The sequence below is a fragment of the Pseudorca crassidens genome, chromosome 12 (genome assembly GCF_039906515.1).
Source record: "Pseudorca crassidens isolate mPseCra1 chromosome 12, mPseCra1.hap1, whole genome shotgun sequence".
NCBI classification, from domain to species: domain Eukaryota; kingdom Metazoa; phylum Chordata; class Mammalia; order Artiodactyla; family Delphinidae; genus Pseudorca; species Pseudorca crassidens.
Window position 1 is genome coordinate 57,855,627 of NC_090307.1, and position 16,685 is coordinate 57,872,311.

At 44.9% G+C, this 16,685-nt stretch overlaps 1 protein-coding gene and 1 long non-coding RNA gene across 19 annotated transcripts in view; one reads left to right on the forward strand and one right to left on the reverse strand.

Annotated features, from left to right (window-relative positions):
• Nucleotides 1-16,685, reverse strand: part of DLGAP1 (DLG associated protein 1) — a 1,249,429-nt gene that overhangs the window by 85,569 nt on the left and 1,147,175 nt on the right. The window lies entirely within an intron of this gene.
• On the forward strand, nt 1,152-6,675 carry LOC137203458 (uncharacterized). Its single transcript, XR_010933129.1, has 2 exons — nt 1,152-1,268; nt 1,349-6,675. It is a non-coding gene; the product is annotated as an uncharacterized lncRNA (long non-coding RNA).

A 16,685-nucleotide genomic window follows, 5' to 3' on the forward strand; every position in this document is an offset into this window, starting at 1 on the left:
CAGCCTGCCCACACCTTGACCTCAGACTTCCAGGCCCCAGAACTGTGAGAAAGTACGTTTCTTTATTTCTGTTGTTTACGCCGCCCGGTCTGTCATAGTTTGTTACAGCAGCCAGAGCAAATTAACACACCAATAGAAAGTCCACAGCCTGGAGGCTGGGACTTCAGCCCAGAAAAGTTCTGAGGGTAATCATCGGAAACTCAAAAGGCAAGAAGGCTTTGAGTAGAGTTCCTCCTTCTGCATCTTTCACAAGCGCCTGCTGGCAGGTTTGGGAGGCAGTGCTGGTGGCTGAGCCTGGGGTGAGCGCTGAGCTGGGGGAGGCCCAGGGGGGAGCCTGGAGGCTCCAGGCTCGGAGGGAGGGGCACCAAGGCGCTAGATTCTGGAAAGTCTGGCAAGCGTGGGGAGGTTTAGTGGGTGTTCGGGGCCTGGTCTAAGAGGCACTTGGCTCCCTCCCTCCCTCAGGGCTCCTACCTTCCTCCCCCCACTACCCGTCCTCCGTGCAAGATGCTTCATTACCAGGCGAGTCCGAAGGAGGGATGGCATCATGCAAATCCTGATAAGGTTTCGGTTTTTCTTTTGCGGGAAGGGCACTGTGATATAGGAGGGTAAGCAGCTGTTGGATGGCTGGGGTGGTGAACAGAACGAAGGCCCCTAAAGGTGCCCACGTCCTAACGTTCAAAATCTGTGCGTATGTTCCCCTTCCATCGCCAAGGGGGATTTCAGACGTGATTAAGTTAAGGGTCTTTTTTTTTTTTCGGCCGCGCCACGTGGCTCGTGGGATCTTAGTTCCCAGCCAGGGATTGAACCCGTGCCCCCTGCAGTGGGAGCGTGGAGTCTTAACCACTGGACCTCCAGGGAAGTCCCGATGGTCTTAAAGTGGAAAGATTGCTCTGGATTATTTAGGTGGGCTCAGCTGGGGTGGGCCAATGAAATCACAAGGATTCTTTTAAGAGGGTTAGCGAAGAAGAAGTGACTCGGAGCAGAGGGTGTGTGTGTGTGTGTGTGTGTGTGTGTGTGTGTGTGTGTGTGTGTGTGTGTGTGTGTGTGTGTGTGTGTGTGTGTGTGTGTGTGTGTGTGTGTGTGTGTGTGTCTGCTGTTTTTGAGGACAGAGGACTCGGAGCAGAGGGTGTGTGTGTGTGTGTGTGTGTGTGTGTGTGTGTGTGTGTCTGCTGTTTTTGAGGACAGAGGACTCGGAGCAGAGGGTGTGTGTGTGTGTGTGTGTGTGTGTCTGCTGCTGTTTTTGAGGACAGAGGACTCGGAGCAGAGGGGTGTGTGTGTGTGTGTGTGTGTGTGTGTGTGTGTGTGTGTGTCTGCTGCTGTTTTTGAGGACAGAGGACTCGGAGCAGAGGTGTGTGTGAGAGAGAGAGAGAGGGAGAGGGAGAGGTTTCAAGATGCTACTCTGCTGCTGTTTTTGAGGACAGAGGAAGGGGCCATGAGCCTGGAAGTGCCGGCGTCCTCTAGCAGCTGCAAAAGGTAGGAAACGGATTCTCCCCTGGAGTCTCCACAACAGAGTGCGGCCCTTGCAGACCCATTTTAGACTTCTGATTTCCAAGACTGTAAGATGACTGGTGTTGTTTTAAGCCCCTAAGTGTGTGGTAAGGTTACAGCAGCAATAGGAAATCAGCACAGGTGGTAAGGATGAACGTCCTTGAACAGCCGCTATCACATTTCAACATGCGGAGATACATGCCCAGAAATGGAGTCACAAAGCTAAGGCTTCCATCAGTTAAAATGGTGGTTTTCAAAGGTGGTCCCCCAATCAGCAGTGCCAGCAGCGCCGGGAACTTGTGGGTCAAGTTCTCAGGCTCCACCCAGACCCAGGATTCAGAAGCACTGGGTGGAGCCCAGCAATCTGTGTTTTTAAAAGCCCTTCAGGGGCTTCCCTGGTGGCGCAGTGGTTGAGAGTCCGCCTGCTGATGCAGGGGACACGGGTTCGTGCCCCAGTCCGGGAAGATCCCACAGGCCGCAGAGCGGCTGGGCCCGTGAGCCATGGCCGCTGAGCCTGCACGTCCGGAGCCTGTGCTCCAGAACGGGAGAGGCCGCGTCAGTGAGAGCCCCGCGTACCGCAAAAAAAAAAGAAAAGCCCTTCAGGTGATTCTGATACACACTAAGGTTCACCTTCAAAATGAGTGACTGGGCTGGTTCTTCAGGAATGAACGGTAGTCGTGGACCCTCGGATGTGTGTGTTCCTAGCGAATCTACAGTTAAACTAGTTTCCTGGGGTACACCGCTTGGCTTGGAATCTGGGAATGATGGGCACAGTTATCCCTCCAAGATGAGCTCTGCGGGGAAATGTGGGAGAAGGGTGGCCTGGAATTCAGTCTCCCTGGGGCTACAGGTCCCCACCCCATTCATAGCCTGTGCTGTGCTAAAGAGACCGGGAAGAAGGCTAGATTGTGGTTACAGCACCCCTGCGAGATCTTGTCTATTTGTCCCAGCCTGGGGCGGCCTAAGGCGTGGCTGTTTCCCTCTCTTCTTTTCCCAGCTCCTTGCCTGCCTGAGGCAATCCCAAACTGGCTAGTTGGAAAGATACTCACTTTAGAAACGTGAGTGAGGTCGCTCCTTCCTGCCAGAGCTTACAGTTATGGAATCACGCAATGATTTCAGTCCTAGGTCAGCCTCCTGTTAGCTGGGTGATCTTGGGAGCTTAATTTCTCTGAGTCTTGGTGTCCCTGTCTGTAAAGTGGGCATGCTGAAAGTACTTCTCTGATAGGGTTGTTGAGAGGTTAAGTGAGATAATACAGGTAAAGGGCCCAGTGCAGGACTTGGAACAAAGTAAATGCTTAATACTACTGTGGTGAATTGTAATTAATTGTAATTAATGTTATTAATTGCAATTAATAGCCATTATTTACACCAGCCCTGATATTAATCTCCTATTTCCAGGCTTCATGTATACAATGGCTCCAATACACAAGTTCACTTATGTAAGGGATTCAGTCCCTTTTAAGTTCTGCTGACATCTCTCCTTGAGCTTCTTCAAGGCTCTGTGAAAAGGAAAAGTCTTCCTATAAGATGAGGGCATTTCTCCTAGCTTCCCAGCTGATGGAACTTTTCTACGCAGCCCCTGGGCCTCCAGTGGAGGGATGCTGGCTGGACGTCAGTGGGGATATTCCCACCTTCCTGCACTGCCTGCTTTCCTCCATCTGGTCCAGTCCCACCTGGTAATTTTCCTTCCTACCCCTCAGGCCCAGCCCCATCTCCCCCAGACAGCTGCCACCACATCCCTCTGCTTCAGAAGCGGAAGCAAGGGGTGTTTTAGGACCTTTCCGGGTGAGTGACAGCATTTGAGATGCAATTGATAAAACGCCCGTGCTGAGAGGAACCAGACTCCCCAGTCACCTCCGTGCCGCCTAAACTGAGCCTGTCGGAGCCTGTCGGATGTTTGTCTGTGCAATCCGGTCACGTCCACCTCTTCTGTGAGATGGTGGGCTGTGGTGACCTGGGTGTGAACTGTCCCTTTGGGGCAGTGGGTCTGGGACACTCTGCACGCGCTGGGCCACACGGGGACTGGCCGCTGTGACTGTGCCCCCGAGCTTGCGTCGGGCTCCGTGGGGGCCACTCAGGGTATCCGTCCCTGTCGGCGAATGAGGTCTTATTGCAGCTCACCGGGGAGGCTGCAGGGTTTTTCCTCGGCTACCCCGTGACGACCCAGGGACAACATTCCGGGAAACCAGAAGGGCTGGGCGGGCCTCTGGAATGTCAAAGGAAACAGCTTGGCGAGGCTGGGGGCTGGTTTCTGCCGTGTCACTTTCTCTGACCAGCAGGCGCTTGGTAGCCGTTCACTTAGCACCTGAACCCCACAAACGTTAAGATGTACCTTTCTTAGAAGGGAAGGGCCAGTTTATTTTTCCTTCACAGGAACAGTTCATGATAGACAGGTCACATTAAAGACTATTTACAAGAATAGGGGAAACTAACAGAGGAAGACTACCCCACCCCCTTTTAATTCAAATTTTATCTTATTTGTTCTGTTTAAAGGGAGGGATTGGTCATAATATTACCTTATGCACCGAAGGGAACCTGTTATGGACTGAATGTCTGCACCCCCTTCCCCAGAGGCTTCATATGTTGAAGGCTCAACCCGGTTGTGTTGGTATTTGGAGATGGGGAGGTAATTAGGCTTAGATGAGGTCCAGAGGGTGGGACCCTGGTGATGGGATTAGTGCCCTTATAAGAAGAGAGGGTACCGGGGAGTTGTCTCCCTCTCTCGGTCCCCTTCTCTCTCTTCACATGGAAAGGCCATGTGAGGACAGGGTGAGAAGGCAGTGTCTAGAATCCAGGAGGGGAGCTTTCTCCAGACATCTACCCTGCTGGCATTTTGATCTTGGACTTTCCAGCCTCCGAAACCGTGAGAAAACACATGTCTGTTGTTTAAGCTTTCCAGCCTACGATATTTTGTGAGAGCATCCTGATAAGACTAAGATAGGACCTCAAGAGCAAAATAATCTGAACTCCAAGTAATAGATCACAAAGACCCAGGTGGATTTCACTGAATGCCCCTCCCTCCTGTCCTAAAAGACAAAATACATAACGGTCCCATATAGATGGGCCCCCACAGATGCTCTGAGAAGCACAGTCTACCCACCACTCAGAGAACCTGCAAAAGGGAAGAACCAAAGTGATGAGCCCTTGAATCTGCCCGGTGCCTGCCTCATAGTGCCTGTGAACCGAGCAGGACCCTACGGGGCCTTCCCGGGACAGACCCCTCTCTCCATCCACAGCCGCAGCTCCTCTCTGAAGTACCTAGAGAATGGTATCTGATGCACATTTCCCGAGTTGTTTTACAGATGCTAAAATGCCACCAAATGGAAGAAATGAACTACTTGGTGACCATGAGCATGTAGCCCCCAGACCTACTGGTGCCTAAGGATTGACACTGTTAACCATCCTGTCACCTCACCATCAGCCAATCAGAGAATTGTACACAAGCTGGGCTGCCCCTCCCTCATCTTGCCTTTAAAACGCTTTGCTGGGGAGTTCAGGCTTTTCGAGTACTAGCTGTCCCAAGCTCCTAGCATGGCACCTTACAGTAAATGTTGTACTTTCCTTCACCACCACCTGGTGTCAGTAGACTGGCTTTACTTCGACCAAGTGGACCCAAGTTTGATTCGGTTACACCACTGCCTCTACTGCCTCGGGGCTCCTGGCAGCGACTTCTACCAGGCTTTGCCTCTCCCTTCACGGAAATCTTTACAGTACATGCCTAATGATTTTGTGACAGTCAAATCTTACAACGATTCAGAGGTTACGTAAAGACTTGGGCACGTGCCACCTACTCGCTTTGGTGGCCAAGACCTACATGCAGTTGTGCTGGCATTTTTGATCATCACACCCTGTTTGAGGTTGCATGTGTGTTTGGGGGCTGAGTGGGTCACAGGGGTGAGGAGAGACCATCTTCAGGTCAAGCATGTTGCCCTGGAAATGCTCGGCATCTGCACAGATCCCCAAGGTAGCGCCACTTAAACACTGCCCCCAACAGAAAACAGTCATAGGCTGAATTAGCAATTCTTTTCAGGAGATTAGATTTGGGGCAATTTCAAGCATTCATAATAGAAAAATAGTTTGCTTTAAGGCAGTTAAACTAAAAGCATACATTTTAATTCTGAGGGACAGAAAGTCAGTTGGGGCTTGCCTAGGTTTGGGGTCAGAGGGTGGAGAGTGACTAATTGGGGTGATGGAAATGTTCCAAACTTAGATTGTGGGTGATGGTTGCACAACTCTGTGAATAGCCTAAAAAAACAGAAAACAAAAAAAAAGACACTAATTATATACTTTAAATGGGTGGATTTCATGGTATGTGAATTCAATTTTGAAAGCTGTCAAATGTTTAATTCTGAAACAATGTCATGGTCTCATAAAAATAGCCCTAATATTTTATTAGTGTTAGTAATTTTTTTTTGTAACCAAATTTTTCTGGTGTGTGATTACTAAGTCTTTGGGTTACATATGCTCTTGAGAAGAACAGATTAAAGAAGTTATAAGGCATCAGAGCTCAGGGAAGACACTGACCAGATCCCAAGCATTGGTCAATCTTCCTCTACGCTCCTCCCTCCAGTACAGACCCATGGGGTAGAAGGTGCCACTGGAGCACATGTGGTTCCTCATACCCTATCTCTGCAGTCCTTCCTCTATACTCTATAGCCCTAAACATCATCCTGTTGATTCTCCAACAGGAGGGCATATCAGAATCCTGCGGGGTCGGGAGAGGGATGTGGTAGGGGATTGTTTTTGTAATTTGAAAAAGCATAGTTTGCCTTGTAATAGAATATTTTGTTAAATTTTCTCTCTGTGTATATAATATTCTTAAAGAATAATTACAAAATGAACATCCTGTAACCACCATCTAGGCCAAGATATAGAATGCTGGCAGCACCCCAGAAGCACCTGGTTCACACCCCCTGTACGTCTTTTCCCCTTTATAAAGCTCTGCCCGTCACAGAAGTAACACTTTTCCAATCTCCTAGTCATTTACAAATAGTTTTTTCCCCCACAGTTCTTCTAAAGCTTATCTTTTATTTCTTTACACATGGCATGTATATCTGTATTGTAACAATTCTAATAATTCAACATCTTAATCCTCAGAGGGTCTGTTCTCTTCTTGCTATGATGCCCTGTTTCCTTGTGTGCTTGGTTATTTTTAAAGTCATTTATTAAAAAAAAAATTTATTTGTTTTTATTTTTGGCTGTGTTGGGTCTTTGTTGCTGCACACGGGCTTTCTCTAGTTGTGGCGAGCGGGGGCTACTCTTCATTGCGGTGCGTGGGCTTCTCATTGCGGTGGCTTCTCTTGTTGCGGAGCACGGGCTGTAGGTGCGCGGGCTTCAGCAATTGTGGCTCGCGGGCTCAGTAGTTGTGGCTTGCGGGCTCTAGAGTGCAGGCTCAGTAGTTGTGGTGCACGGGCTTAGCTGCTCCGCGGCATGTGGGATCTTCCCAGACCAGGGATCGAACCCGTGTCCCCTGCATTGGCAGGCGGATTCTTAAGCACTGCACCACCAGGGAAGCCCCGTTTGATTATTTTTGACAGTGTAACAGGTCACTTTCCTTGGAGAATTATTTTGGACAGCTATTTGTGGCCTAGGAAAATATTCCTTTTTCTGTAGAGGATTATCATTTGAACTATTCATGGATTGAGGGCGTTTGAACCGCTCAGTTGATGTGAATTTGGGCCAAGGGCATGAAAGAAGTATGTATATGGTTACAACTTCTCATGAATGGATAATCTCTTGCCTTCTACCACCACAGGAGTTTTTTGTGCATGTGTATTTTGTTTCGTTTGGAGCTGGGGTTGGGAAGTGTCTCACGTGGAGATGGTTACATTCTGATTCATCCTTACCTATAGAGTATAAGCTTTTGGGGTGCGTGTTGTATGGGATAGGATTTTCCTGTTAGATTTCTCCTTGGGCAGGCTCTGGACTTTAATGTCTGTCTGCTTCTTCCTGCTATAGGGGACCATCAAAACCTGAATTAATGATCAACCTGATTCAGCAAATGCCCTCAGGGCGGGAGTATCTTTACTGTTTTGGTTACCTCTTCCACTTTCTGCTTTCCAGTAACTCCTTACTAACTCATTAGATCTTTGATGTTTTTAAGAATATATATGTATGCTTATATATATATGTATGTGTGTGCATACGTGTATCTATCCTGTCATATTACTAGAAGTGAAACCCTATCAGAACCTAATTTTAAATTTGGAAAATGAAATATCTATTGGTTTGTATATTACAGTGACAGAAAGTAAAACCTAACCATATCTTTTTGGCCGGAGGGTGCTACTGTGAAGGACTCTCAGCGTGATTGGGGTGGTGGAGCAGGGGGAAGACAGGGGTGAGGCAGGGAAGGGGGACGCTTTGCATATTTCCCTTAGGAGAATCTCTCAGCCTTTCAGAGTGGAAGGAGGTTGTTTATGCCAGGGTGTATATATATATACCTATAGGATATCAGAAGGGGGTATGGATTTTTTTAAAGTTTAGAAACACAGTCCATAATGGTATTCAACCCTGTTTTCTAAAACTTCATTGAGATTGCAATTCTACAAATTTTGCAATGAAGAGGTTCTTTTACGTCTTGGGTCATCGACTCCTCAGATTATCTGTTGAAAGCTATAGATACTCTTCTCCAGAAATAATTCACATATGCACACATGTACAAAGTGTGGTTTTAATTTCAGATGGTTGTAGGGACTCTCTAAAGGTCATTCATGGACCCAGATTAAGAACTTCATCTTGCAGTTGGCTATTTGTTCACAACTTTCTTATGTTCAATCCAACTCTTTTTTGCTTAATGGAACCCCCTTACGTTTGATTCGAACGTTCAAAAATAAAGAAATTGGCAATATCCAATTCGTAACCCCGCATTCCCCTTCCTCATAGGTATGTTTACATAGTCATCAGTTCCATGAATCCAATCTCCTCCATCTCATGGATTGCCTTGATCTTGACAGGCCTTCCCTAATAATTACAGGCTTCTCTGTCTCCAGTCAAAACCTACACTGTCCTCTGAGTTATCTTTTTTTGCGGTACGCGGGCCTCTCACTGTTGTGGCCTCTCCCGTTGCGGAGCATAGGCTCCGGACGCCATGGCTCACGGGCCCAGCCGCTCCGCGGCATGTGGGATCCTCCCGGACTGGGGCACGAACCCGTGTCCCCTGCAGCGGCAGGCGGACTCTCAACCACTGCGCCACCAGGGAAGCCCCTGAGTTATCTTTTGAAGAGGCAAACTTGATCACTGTATTCCCTGCCTGAAAGGTCTTCAGTGACTCTTCCCTTCCTAAAGGATGATGCCCAAACCCCTTGTTGGGATTCTTATAACGTAACCCTTTCTCTTCTGCTTCTTCCTATTCTCTCCCTAGACAGCATTGGCTCCTTTTTCAAATATAATATAATTGACATATTTCCTGCTCTTTGACTTGACACACACTGTTCCTCTGCCTGTAATTTCCACCCTCCCTTTCTTTACCTGGCAAACTCCTACTCATCTTTCACATGTCCTGTCTGCTATCACCTCTTCTGTGAAAACTTCCTGAATTATCCACACTGTCCCTGTGCCCTCTTAGCCCATAGAAGATGCCTCACCCACCTCTCCTCCCTGCACTGTGATTATGGATTTCTGTCTTCCCAAGACGTCAGACCCCCTGTCTTGACCGTCTCTAGCCCTGTACCTCCACAGTACTTGGCTCAGTAGAATTTTAAAAAAATTATAGTTTTACACATCTTAAACCCGTTCATATGTCTTTCTAAGGAAACGGATCTTTCTCTAAGAACAAAACTGGACTATCAGACAAAGGACCTCAGAATGAGCCTGATTACCTAATGGGCAGCTGGGGTACCCTGTCCTTATTGTTACTGTTTTGTAATTTTGCGTGTATATGTTTACGGATATTTGCAGGGATAGTTAAGAAGCAAGAAAGAGGCAAAGGCTAATCAAGGAATTTCACTTCCTAATTTTAAGTGCCACGCTCTGGTAAAAGAAAATGAATGAACTGCAGATTCTAGAAAGGTCTCCGTCTAGGTCTTTCCTCTTGTCTGCCTGTAGAAATACGCTCCGTTTATTGGGTAGAGGGTAGCCACACTTTGCTTCCGGGGCCACTTTCCTGTATCTGTGATTTTGATGACGCTTTTAAAAATGTTTTCTAGTTCTTTCAAGAATATATTAATACAGTAGAGTTTGGGTAAGGACCAATTCCAAATATGGTAGGTAGAAAGCCTGCCACTTGACCCTTCCATCCTGCTAGCACTTTAATATTTTCTATTCAGAAATCAACTGGTATTTCACGATCAATTCTAGGTTTTTTGTTTGTTTTTCTTCTGGGCGGCTTTTTTTTTTTTCTTTCATCTCCCGATCTCATACTTTCATATTCTTCTTTTAGTTACATTAATGTGTATTTCACTGCTTTGAATGTCATCTTGTTAATGGAATAATTTTATACTTTATAAAGATCACAATGACTTGTCTGTTAATCTTACGTTTTTAAGAGTAGGGACATTTAAAGAATAATATTAAGCCCCTGAGGTGTTGTATATTTGCTGTCTTTAACAGAAACATTTGATTCCATCAGTCCTTGATACCTTCAGTCTCTGAGTTCTAGTTTATCTGGAGAACAGCTCTAAATGAGCCTGTTTGTAGCATAAAGTTCACCAAGGTCCTAAAGTTGTCACATCCATTGATGGTATCAAAGTGGATATTAGATGGGCCTCGATGGTTGTATAAGTCTCATTTTGTTGAATCTATTTTATCGGGCCATTTTCCATGATAAGGCCACAAGAACTCAAAAAAACTAACCTTCGGTTTCCTGATAGAGCTTTCTACACCCATTGGTTTCGAATAGAAAAGTCCTCCCATGGCCTGAGCGCTCTCGGCTGCGGCCAGAGGATCCCATACAGAAGCAAGGAAGAGCATGAACGTGCTGCTTTGTGAAGACAGCACAAGGTCATGGGCTGTCACAGGACTAGAATTTTGTATAGAATTTTGTAAAGCGGCCCCTTTGCTTAAAATCTGCCCACAGACGTGATGCCTGTAGAGCCAGCTTGGCATATAGTATCTACCATAGAGACCCAGGCAGGAAGCCTCTTAAATCTCAGATGCACATAATGGTAGAACATCAGTTTGATGAATGTAAGAAATACAATATATCATTTGACTGACTCCCACTATTGCTATTCATAGACTTGCGTTTTTAAAAATTTATTTATTTATTTTTGGCTGTATCAGGTCTTGGTTGTGGTACGCGGGATCTTTGTTGCGGTACGCGGGATCTTTTGCTGTGGTGCTCGGACTTCCCTCTAGTTGTGGTGTATGCATTTTCCCTCTCTCTAGTTGTGGTGCATGGGTTCCAGAGCACGTGGGCTCTGTAGTGGGTGGCACGTGGGCTCTTGGTGAGGTGCGCGAGCTCAGTAGTTGCAGCTCGTGTGCTTAGTTGCCCCGTGGCATATGGGATCTTAGTTCCCCGACCAGGGATCGAACCTGTGTCCCCTGCATTGTAAGGTGGATTCTTTACCACTGGACTACCAGGGAAGTCCCCTAGACTTGTCTTTTAAATTGATTAGATTAATGAGATAGGTTCACGATGATTTTTTTTTTTTTTTTTTTTTTTTTGTATCTCTCACAGCTCTTATGATAGTGTCTTTCAGGCGCTTAATATGTATTTGCTGGGAAAAAAAAAAAAGATATAGAGCAAGAGAAACAGGGTAACTTGGCATGAAGTCCTGCTGAAGGCCCGCTCTGGGCTAAGAGCCAGGCCGCCTTGTTTGCAAAGCCATGGGCTCTTACCCCAAACCTCACACTGAAATCCTTGATTTCTGGGCCAAGCAATGCAGTATGGCCCACTCCCAGGATCAAAACCAGAATTCTTTGTAACGTGTGGTAATAGAATGTGATCTTCAAAAGCAGTTCAAAGCATCCAGGAAAGTCAGGACGTGCCATGGCAGGAAACAGAGCAGTGAGCCCTTGGACTTGGGGCTGAAATGAATCCTCACTTGAACAAGTAATGGAAACTGACAAAGTTCCCACACAGAGAACCCAGCACGTGGAGAGGTGGGTTAGTCAGCCCCCAGTCGTGGTCCCTGTACTACATTCTCCACTGAGGACACAGCAGTGATGGAAACCGAACATATGTCCACACCTGTGTTCTTCCTATACTGCGTGTGTAAATTAAAGACCTTTCCTAGCTGGAGAATTGTTCTCACCTCCTTTATTCCTAGTAGGACTACTGTTATTTTTACTACAGCCATCATCGTTTATCGAGTGCATACGATCTGACATACACGGTTCCACGAACTTATCATGGATTATACAACTTAATCATTAATTATTATTGTCATTCCAAGTTTTAGTGAGGCAAGAGAGGTCCAGAGAAGTTAGTTAACTTTCCCACAGTCACACAGCTAATAAGCAGGAAAGCCAGGATTCAAACCTAGGCAGTCAGACTCTAGAACTGAACTCTGAACAACTATGCTATAGGGAAACATATCCTTCATGAAGGCAGCAAACAAGATGGCACAGATGTTCCGAAAAAGTAAGACAATGTATTTATAGATAATACTACTCTGAGTATATATGTATATATTTTTACTAATTATAAATAACAAATGTATTAATAAGTAATGATTAATGTATATTACCAAGTATTCTAGGGGCAGTTATTCCATAAAAATAAGACAATACATATATATATATGTATATACACATACACTGTCCTCTGTGGTATCAACAGTAGACTGATTTTCTATACATAGCAATATATTCATGATAACAAATATTTATATTTCACTCTAGATTCAGAAGTACTTTCAGTCCCTCACCCCACTTAACCCCACAGCAATCCCATAAGGGCACAGAACAGGTATTACAATGATTATGTCCTGTGAGGCACCAGGCCTCAGCTTATGAGCCTTTCAAGAGGATATAAAATATTTGAGTCTTGAAAAAAGTTACTGGCACTAAACCACGGATTAAAAAATTGCAAGATCAAAACTAATAAAAATTTAATTGAATGGTATAAACTAACATTATGTTAGCATCACTAATTGTTAAACTTACCACTCACAAAATTCCATTACATTTGAAAATACTTTCATACATACTAAATATGTATGATTACCAAGGAATCATAGCTAATCATAAACAGAATGAGTTTTACATACTTAATCGTAGATTAAAAAATGATACAAATTCTTTAAAAGATTTTTAAAGAAGACAAATTTATCTAAAGGGGATGTTGGGAGACCCCTGGTGGCCTAGTGGTTAGGATTCTAGGCTTTCACTGCCGTGGCCTGCGTTCAGTCCACACCGCGGAACTGAGATCTCGCAAGCGGTGCAGCTTAGCCAAAAAAACCAACCAACCAACCGACCCACCAAACAAACAAAAACAAAAAAACCCAACAACAAACCACAAAACAACAACCAAAAACAGGGGATGTGGATCATTGTGGTATATTTTAAATGATATAGGGTGAATTTTCTAAAGGAGCCTGTGAGGTTCCATGCAGGTCGAGGACAAGATTTGCCTAAGGCCAAAGCCAAGTGCACGGGTGAAACACACAGCTTCACCTCCAGGGTACAGGGCTGCTTGCTCAGTGTTCTCTGAGAGCTGTTTCCACCAGCACCTAGACCCCCGTCCTCAGTGGGATCACGGAGACCAGAGCTCCTCACTGTAGCCACACATTCTGGAGGATGTTCACTTATATGTGTCCCATGCTAAGGATCCCAGCCGCTCCCTCCTGCCATCTGGCGAGATGGTGCCTGGGAGCGGCCGCATCTGATTCCTGGAGGCGTCGGCCGGGATCTGTCTGCCCTGGGGTTCAGTACACCTGCAGATACACTGCTTCCGCTTTGCCTTCTGTATGTCTTTCGCTGGGGCATCTTTCTGATCCCCAGGCAGGGTTCCTAGGCTGACTTCTATGTTCATGTAACTCCTTTAATCTACTCCTACTACTCCATTTTTATTATATGAAATTGTAATGATTTGTTTCCATAGATGCCACCTTTTCTAGATAGGAGAACTACGTCTGGTTCATCTGTCTTTCCTCACAGCCTCATATGAGACATGGCATAATGCAGGCATTTAATAACTTTATAAATTTTGTCTTAATAGGTTAAGAACAATAAAGTAATAAAATATGTTTGGAAATAGTCTTTCTGTGCCAGCTGCCATAGGCCTTAAGCAGGCTGAATTCTTCCCCTCAATGTGCCTTATAATATTCCGCAAGTGCTGGGATATTGAAAAGGCGAGTATGTTCTAAATCATTCTAGGGTGATATTTTTTAAAGTGTTCTATTTTTAATTTGAGGAACATTTACTGGAGTAATGTTATTCCAAAGCAATATTAAAACAAAACAAAAATGCTCCAAACTTAAACCACATTAACAACCGGATGAAGAACGGAAAACAGTGGAGTAAATGATATTTGGAGACATGCTGATCATTTTTCCTAAGTACCATGTAATTTTTTTTTTTTTTTTTTTTTTTTTTTGCGGTACGTGGGCCTCTCACTGTTGTGGCCTCTCCCGTTGCGGAGCACAGGCTCCGGACACGCAGGCTCAGCGGCCATGGCTCACGGGCCCAGCCGCTCCGCGGCATGTGGGATCCTCCCGGACCGGGGCACGAACCCGTGTCCCCTGCATCGGCAGGTGGACTCTCAACCACTGAGCCACCAGGGAAGCCCTACCATGTGATTTTGATGGTATCTAACTTTGGTTAGATTTCCATTAGGTTACGTGCAATAAAATTATATTCAATTTAGTAAAAAAAACCAAATTCATAATTACTTAGGCACACGATCATTACTCTTAAAAACTTATGAAATAACGTCAAGCAAAAGTAGAAGCATTGATTTTGAGAATTCAGTTTTTGAGCGAATGCAATAAAAATAAAGGCAGTAACAAAACAATATATATAAACATTAAAATATATTGAATACCTATGTGCCAAACACTTTACTAGGTACTTCAACAGGATCTCATTTTATTTAGGCCTCTTAATCATCTGGATTGCTCAGTACTTTTAAGCCCATTTTATAGATGAGGAAAGTGTGATTCAGAGAGAGTGACTTGCTTCAGATTACAGCACAGCCAAGGAGTTATGGGGACAAGGTTTGAACCTAGGAAGGTCCTTTATACTGTCCTCCAATAGAGTGTGTTCCAAACTCAGTGTTAGGAGTTTACACTTGAGGAGGCCATCTATAAAATCAACCATGGTATACAGAAGGCTTAAAAGGAAATTAAACTTGCCTCTGTATCTCCTAACAGGCATGTGTTCAAGAAAAACTGTACTCAAGAGAGCTGTATCCGTTAGCTTTCTGTTTCCACCTAAGCATACATGTTGGTTAAAACTAGGAAACACCTGAAAATCCATACATATCTCCAAAACATTTCAGATCCATAAAGCTTTTGGGACTGGTATCTGATTTTGCATTTCACTGACGTATTATTGTAAAAATGCGTTGGCTTTTTCCTCAGTGAAACCAAAGTCATCATGTGTATTCTTCCAACTTAAAGCATTAATGGCTTCAACCAAACCGTTGTATATACAGCTGTGGCAATATTTAGATAGGTAAGCATCTTAGTTGAATACCAAACGCACACAGGGTCAACATCAAGTTGATTTCACAGTTAATTTTAATGGATGTGATGGGTAATTTAAGAGGGTGTGATTTTTCCAGCTTCATACTCCAAACCAAAGCCTTAAGTGATTTCAGCAGTTGTCTAAATTATGGTGTGTCCCCAAATTAAGAGGAAGGTCAGACCACAATTTTAGATTGAAAATGTAAAGGCCATTTTCTAAATTTGGAACCAAAATACTAGAAGTGGCTTTAAAGTCACTATTGAATTGACTTCAAAGACTGCCAATGAGACCACTGTCCCTAAAAGCTGCCTTCTTAATGCGGCATAATAGAGTTGGTTATTTTTTTATTAAGAGCTTTGTGTGCACTGAAAACTTCCAGAAGATTGCTAAAAATAGTCAACACATAAGCGCTGAAACTTACTCTCTTAAAAAACAAAGAGGAAAGCCAGGAAATAAATCAGTGACTTAAACTGGCAGATTTTCCTTTACAGCTTGCCTTTGATTTATACATTTCTAGTTCCTGCCCCAGGGAGGGTGGTGAAGGCTATGCTTTGGTTCTTTGGAAGCAAACTGTCTTCTGAGTTATGCTAATCTCTTGCTAGGTGCTCAAGGCTGCTTATTCAGCACAGACTTTATTAGTTTTTGGCTATAGATGTAAAGATTTATAGAAGGCTGCTCTTTGGATGGCTATGGTTGTTGTCTCTTTAGTTTTCTTTATTCAGAAACTTCCATATTTTTGGTTAGTGTTGACAAACAGCGCACTCAGGAACACTGTGACCTTATAAACTAGTTCATAAGAAAACATTATTAATATTGATAAAAATCAGTGTTTACCTAACACTTTGTTTGTTGGACCAGCTGAAACCTTTCCTCTCCTCCCCACCCCCACCCAGGACTGGATGAGCAGGTAAGGCAATGATCCCATCTGATGGGAACACCTCCAAGTGGGGTTGCGATTGGACCCCAGCCCTGTTCACCTGGGCACGGAGCTCCCGTGAGGTGATCAAGGAGCTGTATTCCCATCTGAGGAGCTGCTTCCCTCGAAACTCTCTCAAAGCAGAGAAGCAAAGGTTTATTCTGGTTGTTTGCTATGGCTTTGCCCAAAATGACACTTTCAGCGGCGTGCCATCATATACTCCAGTGGAAGTGATCACTTGCTGGCTAGATCTTTGGACCCTGGAGAGAGGGAGGGCTGCAGGGCGGCTTGGGAAGTCAGCACAGAGAGGGAAAGGTAGAGAAGAGAACAAGAGCTTAGAAGCACCTACTGTATACCATACACTAGGTTAAGTCCTTTACATACATTAGCTTGTTTTAGTCTTTTCAGCTGCCCCAGGCAATAGAGATCTCCATCCTATTGGATAACTAGGCAAGTAGTTACTTGCCAAAACCATCCAGTTAGTGGTTGGCCTTCTGTTGCCTGAAGGGCCGTCTACTTTGCTTTCTGTGACACAGCAGAAACAGAAGTGCAGCTGGAATAGAGGAGGAGGGAGAGGGAAGGAGAGAAGGAGAAAAAGGAAAACAACACAAAACAAAAAGGTGACTGTGAGAAAGTTATGAAATGTTGCCGCTGGTTATTCGAGGTGAACTCTTCCCAAGGTGAGGGTCATCCCAACAAAGACTGCGAT